This window comes from Monodon monoceros, unplaced genomic scaffold (genome assembly GCF_005190385.1).
Source record: "Monodon monoceros isolate NGI ecotype Baffin Bay Population unplaced genomic scaffold, NGI_Narwhal_1 Super_Scaffold_11, whole genome shotgun sequence".
Classification (NCBI taxonomy): domain Eukaryota; kingdom Metazoa; phylum Chordata; class Mammalia; order Artiodactyla; family Monodontidae; genus Monodon; species Monodon monoceros.
In genome coordinates this window covers 33,815,571-33,827,166 of record NW_021703767.1, presented here as the reverse complement: position 1 = coordinate 33,827,166, position 11,596 = coordinate 33,815,571, and the positions used below count along the sequence as shown (strand labels likewise).

Genomic DNA, 11,596 nt, shown 5'->3' with positions numbered 1-11,596 from the left:
ATGTTACAACTATCCTGCATGTAACCAATAACTCTAGTAACCCCTTCTCCAGAAGAGGAGGTAAAGTCCTTGAGTTATGTTTACTCTTCTCCTTGATATCCCATAACTTAAATACTATGATGTAAAATTAACAACACTTAAATATTATAATAATAAGTCAATACATCTTATATTATGTGGTAATGGAATAAAAGAAGAAAACAAAGATATTTGCTATACACATACGTAGAAATATATTCACAACAAAATAAGGAGGAACACACCTAAGAATTATACTACTTGTTTTTGTAACTAGTTACATGCTTTTAGCTATTATTTATAACTACCTTCTTCCATTATTCATTCTATATTCCCTTTGTCTTCAGCTAGGTTATGGTTCTTTACCACGTGGGGTAACACAAAACTTCATACTTGAAGGGTTTAGGCCATTAGTAGTCCTGTCTGGATTCGGTTGTTGTAATTTTCCGTTGACCTCGATCAAAAGGCATGGTAATCCTAAGAGAAGTCCGAAGGGAGCAACGCGAAGAGTTAAGTAGCCAGATGGCAGTCCTAACTTCCAGTTCAGTAGAATCATTGTTGTGTCTTCTGGTAAAAGCATTCCTTCCTTTGGAACAAAGACTTTAGGCCAATAGAACATGAGGTTATGGGAACAAAAAGCATATGTTTTGCCAGTGGATTACCAGGAGGTTAGTGTGTGGTGCCATTCCCATTTCCACTGCTTGACCCATGACTTCTGACTGTGGGAGAAAGAGCACTGTATATTGGATGCTGATTCAAAGCATATACAGCCTTCTGGAGAGCCCTGCTCCAGCCCTGAAAGGTATTGCCACACAGCTGGTGCTGCAAGTGGGTCATCAAAAGGCCATTCTACTGTTCTATCAAGCCAGCTGCTACAGGATGATGAGAAAATGCTGGGAAGTGAGTTATTTGATCAGAAACAATGATCAAATTGATAGGAGGATAAGGCATACCCTAAGTTCACAGATGGTAGTTTTGACAGAAGCCTTGCGTGCAGGAAAGACAAAACTGCATCCAGAGTAAGTATCTCTTCCAGTAAGGACCACAAAACACTGCTTCTTCCATGACGCAAACTGTCCAGTGTAATCAACCTGCCACCAAGTGGCTGGCTGATCACCTCTGGGAATAGTGCCATATTCTGGGACTCAGTGTTGATCTCTGCTGCTAAGAGATTGGGCACCCAGCAGTGACTGTAGGAAACCTGCTTTTGTGAGTGGCAAGTCCATATTGCTGAGCCTGTATGTAATCTCCATCCCTGCCACTCTGGCCACTTTGTTCATGAGCTCTTTAGGTGATGACTTGGGTGTCTGGGGAAAGAGCTCACTGGTATACACAGAACAGGTCATAGCCACGTGATTATTAAAATCCTCCTGTGCTGATTACCCTTTGGTAGGCATTCACATGGAACATAGATATCTTTACATTCTTGGCTTATGCAGAGAGGTCTGTCCATATGTTTCTTCCCCACATTGCCATGCCACCCATTTTCCAACTGTATTCTTCTAAGTCCCTGACCATCCAGCCAAACCACTGGCCATGGCCCATAAACTGGTATATAATTGCACATCTAGCCATTTCTCCTTTCTAGTGAAGAGATCAGCCAAGTGCATTGTTCAGAGTTCTGCCCACAGGAAGGATTTCCCGTCACCACTGCTCTTCAGGGAGGTCCAGAAATGGGCTGCAGCACTGTAGTTGTCCACTTTGGGGAGGTGCCTACATATTATGCAGAACCATCTCTAAACCATGCCTGAGTCTTTTCTTCTTCTATCAGGTGATTGTAGGGGGCTCCACATGAAGCCTTAGGTACAGGCTGAGATAGTGTGACAGCAGTAGGGACCTTAGGCATTTGGACCGCTCTTCATGTAACTTATTTGTGCCTTCAGGGTCTGCTTGTGCCTGAATACACCAGTCAGTCACATGTATACCACTTCCATTTGATGATGGAGTGCTGCTGTGTGTGCACAGCTTTATGACTTATTGAGACAGAAAACACCTAGTGCATGATGGACAGCTCGGATTGCATGGTACCTTGGTGACAAGGAAATCTGGGGAAAGGTATGTGGGTAGACGTCTCTGAATGTGATTCCTTTCAAAACTGGGAGGTAATGTGAAGGGAGAAATTTAGTACTGGTGTTCAGTACTAAAGGACTAAGGGACTCTGGCTCATTGAAATTCATGTGAAAGATGTTAGAAAGGCTTATTATTTGTGTATATGTAATATTTGACACTGCCTAATGGAAAAATAGAAAAATTAAGTACAAACTTGACAATCTATTGACCATACCAGGACTTGGCAACCAACGGTTCTATAGGGCTGTGTCATATTTTATTGTGAGTGAGCAGCTGAAGCTGCTCAGGACAGCTAAAAAGGATGTAGATGCGTTAGGAGTTAGGTCTTACAGTCTATGAAACTCTAATCATATGTAGTTGTCATGCATTGGAGATTGTCTAGAACATATGAATTGTAATACAAAAAATATTGTTTTAAAATTCTGGTTTGTTACTAATCAGCTAAGCAATTTGGGGAAAGTACCTTTTCTGAGCTTCAGTTTCTTCACATATAAAATGAGATGAAACAACACTATTTCTCAGATATCGTGCTAATGAGAAAATGGAAAAATATATGATTATATGTGAACAATATACATGTTCGAATTATTCTTCCTTACATGACCTTAAATATTTGTGTTGTTTTACATATTTTCACAAAATGAATGGTGATTTCTCATTTAACTTAGTGGGTTGGCATAGTAATAACATTATTGTGGCAATAGTCAGTGGAAACTGATGCTTCAGAAAATAAATGAAATTCCTATTAAAAGAGAAGCTTCAGAATGAAAGACTAGGAAAGACTGAAAAATTGTCACAGATTGGAGGAAACTAGGGAAAGAAAAATGAAGTACACTGTGGGACCCTGGATTGGACCCTGAAAGGACACTATGGGAAAATGAGTGAAATTCAAATAAGCTCTGTAGTTTAGTTAGTAGTATTGACCCCTGTTAATTTCCTGGTTTTGATAAATGCACTATGATTGTATAAGATATTAACATTTATGAAACCTGGGTAAAGGGTATATGAGAACTTCCTATACTTTTTTCAACTTTTCTCTAAGTCTAAATAATTTTTAAAAGCATTAGCAAAGGGGCTTCCCTGGTGGCACAGTGGTTGAGAGTCCGCCTGCCAATGCAGGGGACACAGGTTCGTGCCCCGGTCTGGGAGGATCCCACGTGCCGTGGAGAGGCTGGGCCGACTCAGGATATTCCTAAACTTTGATTTGACTCTAAGATATTTTTCATATGTCAGTATTTTAAAGATAATTCTAGGAAGAGCTTTCTGTGATGTGTTGAAAAACATGACTGACATATTCCTAACAATATTTATACATATATAAAACTTTGAATAATCTAGTATACACACACATATACACAATTTATGCAAGTCAATGGCTATGGTGAATCATTATGGTTATTATAAAATAAATAATATAGAGTCTTGTAAAGCATGAGTTCTGAGAATTATTTCACACTACAAAGCATTACTGACAAGCTGGGATATTTTTTATTGAAAGTCATGTAATTTCTGTGTTAACTATAATTTTATGTCTTACTAATTATCTCATTCACAGTGAAAGATATTTTCGATTTCTTCCTAAGTAGAATCATTGAGAATTTTTTCAGATGTAGTATCTGTTTCCACTCTGCCTTTATCTTTGAATTTGCATTTGTACTTGTTTTTGTGTGTGCATCTCTGAGTAGTTATGCTATGAAATAACATGAGAAAATGCTGCAACCACTTTTTGGGCTGTGTCTCCCTCCTGAGGCTCACAGAGAGGAGTCTGTTCAAATATTGTTTCTAGTGATTTTTATGTAGACTGAGAAAGCACAGTTAGACGTAGTGTTTATAGGTTTTTATAGATTCATAATAGGATTAGTCAGTTGATAGGGGTGCATCCAAGCTATTTGCAACCTAAATATTACCTAATTTGAAAGACTTTCTTCAAGAGAAAAATAACAAAATGAATCAACAAAAAATTACCAGAGCTTTGGATATGACCAATGCTTTAGGCGGGTGCCTGAAGCTTAGTCTTCATTAATTTCAGAGTATATTCACCCACAATTTTTGATTTTGCATTTGTTGATAGTTTCTTATTAATTTTAGGGCAAAGCTATCCTAAAATCAAAGACAAGAACTATAGAACTTATTTATTTAACTGTTTGGGCCAAACAGTTTCTGAAAAAAAAAAAAATCTCTAGATTCATAGTGTACTAATATCAAATATTGTGTTGTCAGCTACTCTTCATATAATTTTGGATTTCTGATGATGTAGCCAGAAAAGTAATTATTTTTAACCAATCCATCTCTAATCACTAATATCAGTTAATGGTTACTTTGTGAAAAAAAAAAAAAAGCTTTCCTTGAAAACACTTTTGTGTGACTATATTTTGCATTTAGCAACAATTGTATGAAAATTTTAGCCCGTCTTTGTTATGTAGTGAATGTTGATTCACCTTTTGCCATAAGGTAACTTGATTTTTTTCTATTAGTTCTTTCATCATTGTCCCCTCAAACCTGCCAAACACTTAACAAAGAGGCCAGCCTCTTTGTCACTTTAGAAACTTTTCAGTATTTTTGAAAGCAGCACTGAGAAAACAGCAAATCAGGTAGTACTTTCAATTTTGCACCGAGTAAATTGCCTTTTAGAGGGGGACCAGATAGTTCCTGGGATAGGTAATGGGATGCAGAGCCTCTAACCTCCAGGTCGGCCTTTGCACCTAGCCTGGGTCGGTGGTGACAGAAAGCCATTAGCCTTTGATTGCTGTTTGCTGACCTGTGTGAAATGAGTTGATGGCTCCCATTCAGTTTCTAGTAGACAAGTGCATGAATCACATTTGGCAGCCTTGTTGGTAGTTACAGAAAAATAGAGAGGGATTGCGTAGACTGTGAGGTTAAAGTACTGACCCACCAGATTAGAGTTGACTTTCCTTGGAGAGGAATATTGCTCTTTCCTGGCCCACACTCCATACCTGCCCAGTAGGTAGGCTAAAGAAGCACTTAAGGTATTAGTGATTTCAATTCATTACTTTGAATATGCTCTAATTTATCTTAATACCGGATATTTATCTTAATTAATACTTAATTGCTGGATGAATGCTTTGGAATTAATATAGAATTTTATAGCTATTAATGCAGTCACTTATTAATCAACAAATATAAGTAATGAAATGAGAAGAATGGTAAGGTTTGTTTTTTAATTACCATTATTAAGTCTACAATTTATTGTTTCTTCAGCCACTGTAATTCAAATTGTCCCTCTTCCCCAGAGAAAGGATTCACAATTCCAATCTGTTAACTTGGTTCATGTTTTTGCCCTCATGTGGAATGCCTCTTCCTTTCTATGACATCAGACTCCATCCCCTTATATCAGTCCCTAATTCAAGTTCAGTTTTCATAATAAAACCATCCCAGAACAGTTCAATACACACAAATTTAATTCTCCTTTGACCACTGTCTGAATCACACAGTTGAACAATTTATCATAGTTTCTCTGACCTTGTTTTCTTATTCATTATTTTCTATATTATTTGTAACTTCCCTGATAGACAATACATATATTGAAAGCATAGATAATGCTTTCTATTCATTCTGTATCTCCCAGGTTATCTAGCTGAGTAGAACTCAAAGCAGATAGGCATTAGGCTTGTTGGATAAAAGTTTATGCCATTTTTCTGTAACATTTATTTTTATTTGTATTACCTTTCTTTTAAATAGATAGATATAATCACAAGCATTACCCTAGGAATGTGAAAGATCCTGGAGAGGATGTAGAGTGGTAGATCGTACCCCTGTGTTTTTGTTACATAGAAACTTAATAAACTGGAGCAAATCAGAAATCTCCTTATAGACATCAGTTGCTTATTTAAAAAATGAAGATAAAAGTACTGATCGTCATACCAAATGGTTATGAGAAAAATAAAGGAGACAGTGTGTGAGAAAAACCTTGCAAATAGTTATGTAAATTTTAATATTTTACTAAGTAAAATCTAAGTAAGTACTGAATTAGTATTTATTTGATAGTATATCTTCTATGGGTTGAATGAATTGTGTCCCTCAAAACACATTATATTAAAATCCTAACCCAAAGTACATCAGAGTATGTCCTTACTTGAAATTACGGTTGTTGCTGATGTAATTTGTTGAGTTTAGGTGAAGGGAGAGTGGACACACACACACATATGCACAGCATGCCATGGGAAGATGAAGTCAGAAATCTAAGTGATGCTCCTACAAGCCAAAGAAAGTTCAAAATTACCAGCAAACCACCAGAATCTAGGTGAGAGTCATGGGATAGATTTTTCATCACAGAAGGAACCAACCCTGCAGACATCTTGATTTTGAACTTCTAGTCTCCAAAACTGTGAAACAATAAATTTCTGTTGCTTAAACCACCTAATTTGTGGTACCTTATTATGGCAGCCCTGGGAACGTAATACAGCATTTTATATGCATCAAGTTACTTATAGACAATAAACAGCATAACTACCAATGAAAGGAGAGACTACTTTAAAACCTTTGTGCTTTAAAGAACATTAATAAGAAAATGAAAATATAAACCACAGAATGGAAGAGCACATTTGCAAGTCACATTTCTGATAAAAAAAAACCCTTGTACCTAGAGTGTATAAAGTACATCTGCAAATTAATGAATTAAAAACAAATAATCTAACTAAAAATGGACAATGCATGATTCACTTTGTTATAAAGCAGAAACTAACACACCATTGTAAAGCAATTATACTCCAATAAAGATGTTAATAAATTAAAACATAAATTAAATGTTGAACTAAAAAAAATGGACAATGAATCTGAGTGGACATTTCTCCAATGAAAATAAACAAATGACTGATGAGCACATAAAAAGATGCTCAACATCATTATCTATCAGGAAAATGCAAATGAATACCACAATAAAATACTAGCTCATATCCACTAGGATGGCTAGCTGGTGGAAATAAATACTTAGCAAAGAGAAAAAAGGAGATAGAAAACAAGAAAAGCTTAAACCAAATGACATACTCTGTGGGTAAGGTGATTATAGAAACAATACGGTCTCTGCCAACTCATGTTATATTCAATTTAAAATTGGTATAAAAGAATGAAATAATGCCATTTGCAGAGACATGGATGCAACTAGAGATTATTATACTAAGTGAAGTAGGTCAGAAATAGAAAGACAAATATCATATGGTATCATTTATATGTGGCAACTAAAATATGACACAGGGAGTTCCCTGGTGGTCCAGTGGTTAAGACTTCGCCTTCCAATGCAGTGAGTGTGGGTTCAATCCCTGGTCAGGGAGCCAAGATCCCATATGCTTTGTGCCAAAAAACCAAAACATTAAAAAAAAACAAAAAACAGAAGAATATTGTAACAAATTCCATAAAGACTTAAAAATAAATAAAATATGACACAAATGAACCTATCTATGAAACAGAAATGGGATCACAGTCGTAGAGAACAGACTGATGGTTGCCAAAGGAGAGGGGGTTGAGGGAGGGATGGAGTGAGAGGCTGGCGTTAGCAGATGTAAGCTTTTATATATAGAATGGTTAAAAAACAAGGTCCTACTGTATAGCACAGAGAACTATATTGAATATTCTATGATAAAACAATGGAAAAGAATATTTAAAGTAGAAGATTGTATATATATATATGTATAACTGAATCACTTTGCTGTACAGCAGAAATTAACACAACATTGTAAATCAACAATACCTCTATAGCTGAAGGGACTATGTCTAAAAGAAAAAGAGGTAAGGACTTGAAGAAGCATTTATTTAGCACCTGAAATACACCAGGTGCTCCACTTATATTTTTATTTGATCTTCAGTTCAAATTAATGAGCCAAAATTGTGTTCATTTTAGAGTTAAGGAAAACTGGGATCATCACCTACACTCCTAAAAGTCACATGACGGCTTGAAAGTTATAAGGTGTTGTGTGAATGCAAAGCTCTATCTCTGATTCCTAATGTGATTCTCTGTGTGGTGTAGTCTGCAGCTGGCATTGTATTTAGATGGTTTTCTGAAGAAATCTTAGTTACTCAAAACTAAGAAAAAAAATATCAAGGAATCTTTACCAGAAGGGACTGCCTTTAAGTTAGATACAGAGGTGCAAATTGCTTAACATTGAAAAAATCAAAATAGACTGATTTTATCAAATATAGGGGAGGATAAACTTCAGATGCTCTCTAGCCCCATCATAGGTAATCCCCTGACTTCACCTGTAGTCTCTGTGTTGATAATCTCTGTAGTCCACACAAACACCATTCATGAATGCTCCATTTTTCCTGCTTCTAGACACATGGTTGATTGAGTTGCCGTTATCAACTCCCTTGAAATTGGAAAGATTTTCCTGAAGTTCCAGAAATCACATTCTGGAGAGCATAGGTGTTCATAAACTTGCTCATGTTTTATGGTTCCAAAAAGTATAAACAACTCCTTCTGGATCACCGTTACTACTTACTTGTCTTAAAGTTTGGATATCACCATAGATTTATTTCTATAATCATTATTAGCTTAATATCCAAAATGACTTCAAAAGCAAAATATAGAAGTAAGATGCCAAGACAAATAATTATTTGTAAATAGTTCTTATTTGGGAATATTCCTATATAGCTCCATCAATATATATCACGAAGAGCTGACTGCATGAGTAAATATTTTCCCAGGTTGAGTTTAGTTATCAGTAATGAGTTCTAAAAATAGAAATGCATTTCATTTGAAAGAACCACAGGCAAAATAAGGTATGTTAGAAAAGGAATCCATAGAGCTAGTAAATAATATCTGATATAGAGAAGTGAATCACTAATGGATTAGGTTTGTGAACTTATGTTTCAGCTCAAGGACAACGTATATTTTTTGTTCTTTCCACCACTGCAACTGCAACTTTATGCAGCTAAAAGGCACTGCCTTTTCAGCTTGGTTTCATTGTCACAAGCAATGAAATGAAAGGCTTTCCAGAACAGCCTGTTAGTGCCCTCTATTGATATTTTCAATCGTTCAGATCATTTCAGGAAAAGAAACCAGCACGATTTTTAAATGTCTCTGAAAGAATTTTCTGCAGAGGAAATGGGAATAATTTTCACGATATACATTTTCACCCCTTAGAATGTGTTTGAATACATTACGATAACACCAACTTTCTTTTCATCTGATATGGATTTCTGGCTAGATGTGCTTTCAAGGGGAAAAAAAAAGACACAAGTTAATATGATTGAAAAATGCAAACTCATTATGAAATTTCATAGATTAGTGCACAAACAACTGTATAAATAGCTGGGGACATTCTAGTCAGTATTCGCAGGCTGCAGCACAATCAAACACGAACTAATCTTTCACAGTGATGCTTTGAAAGTATTTTACGGTATCTAACTGAACACTAAAAAGTCGTGTGTGTACACTTTACTAGGATCCACATTGATCATGAGTCAGCCTTACTTTTGTTTTGTTTTATTTTCCCCTAGGGTTGCATGCTTCAAAAAATTTAAGTTTGAAATTTTAATTTTACCTACCAACAGTATTTCATTGATTGTTTTAAATGTGTCTCTTTAATCTGAAAATTACTGTTTAAAACAAAGTTGACTCAATTTTCTAATCATAAACATTGCAGATAAAATGTGACTTCATTTTAAAATAATGAGCTAATACAGACTGCAAAATTACTTGTTTTATTTGTATTTTATCATCTATGTATCTATCAATATGTGTTTTAAAAATTTCTTTTTGCCTTTATGTCAATTGGAAGCTCAAGCTTTTAATGAGTTTAGAGAGAATGCAATTTAGCTTTATTAAAGACTTTGCCATTGTATAGGAGATGAACAATCTATTCCATTATGCAATGAGGTAAATAGAGATGATAAACAGAAGTTAGGGCGAAGTAGATACATTTCTAAAGCCTACCGAGTCATCTTTTCCTTTGGTACTTCTATATTATTGATATAATTGAAGAGACTCTTCAGAGCACTAGTGGCATTCATTTAAAATGTACCAAAGCAACAACAATAACAACAAAAAACACAACTAAGAGCCAAATACAAATTATATGAATAATTTTCTTTTTATTCACTTAGGAGTTGATAAAACACCAGCTCTCTGACCATATTTACTAATGTAATAACCTAAAATTTTAACTCTAGTTGTTCTGGATGATTTGACAGGTAATTATGAATTTAGTCATTTATAGAGACAAAATTTTCATAGTTTGCTCTCTACACTTTGTACAGTGGTCACTCAGTAATTTTTACTTTCCAAATAGTTTTTTTTTTTTAACTTAGTACTGGCTACTAATTAACTTCAAACTCTATGCATATAACTGTAGATATATTTTGGCCAAAGTAATTTGTTCAAATTTTATTTTTTATTTATAATCCTTTTTTCCCTGTGTCTTTGAGAAAGCTAATCCTGAAATAGAAAAAGAGGTATCAATATAATTTTTCTTTCCCTTTTACTACTCTTTGCTAAGAATAAACCTTTATGAGTCTAAAAGCTTTTTTCTTTTAGTCATGTTAAAAATTCAATAGCATCTGAACTAGTTATTTCTAGCCAAGGAAGACACAGCCAATTTTAAGTGGATCATGTGAATGGAAAGGAAAATTTTTTCTCTTGTAAGACTCTAGTGTCTTTGTTTTAATGCAGTTGCAGAGAAAAGAAATGGCCTCTGAAAACTCTTTTGAATATGGCATTATGAAAATTTATGTGGTCTTCACAATGGATAAATTCTTTACCATAACTTCAAATAAATTTGTCTATAAATGAGTAAGACTATTTGGAATATAGTACAATGTTAGATAAAAATGCTGAGGTATTTAGAACATTTGTCATAGTTGATTCAATAAAAGAAATATATACACACACACAGAAAGAGAGGGAGATCATTTTCTAATTCATTTTTGCCTTTTCAACTTTAGTATCTCATTTTCATAAAGGTGAAGGAAGAGGGGAAGATGAGAAAATTCAATGAAAATCAAATCTTTGTTGATTGTATTTCCAGTTATGCAGTTATTCAAAAATATCCTAAATTTTGGGCTTCTCTGGTGGTGCAGTGGTTGGGAGTCTGCCTGCTGATGCAGGGGACACGGGTTCATGCCCCAGTCCGGGAAGATCCCACGTGCCGCAGAGCGGCTGGGCCCGTGAGCCATGGCCGCTGAGCCTGCGCGTCCAGAGCCTGTGCTCCGCAACAGGAGAGGCCACAACAGTGAGAGGCCTGCGTACCGCAAAAAAAAAAAAAAAAAAAAAAAAAAAAAATCCTAAATTAAAGTTATATATATCAAAATATAGGCACAGGAATAAATGGTAAAATAAGTGGAATAGTCTATAAATGCTGGAAACTGACCATATATACTTATGTAGTTGAAACTGCAAACAGAGTTGAAATTTCAAATGAATTAGGAAAGAATAATAACATTTTGGGGTTGAAAAATTATTGAATTTGAGATTTAAGAATAAAAATAAAATTAGCAGTTTTTATAAAAGAAAACATGAGTTTCAGAAGTATTCACACTTTATTATATTGCATGAAAT

General features: G+C 35.1%; 1 pseudogene; it reads right to left on the bottom strand.

Annotated features, from left to right (window-relative positions):
- Positions 1-270: 270 nt before the first annotated feature.
- Positions 271-11,596, bottom strand: part of LOC114890237 — a 175,678-nt pseudogene continuing 164,352 nt past the window's right edge.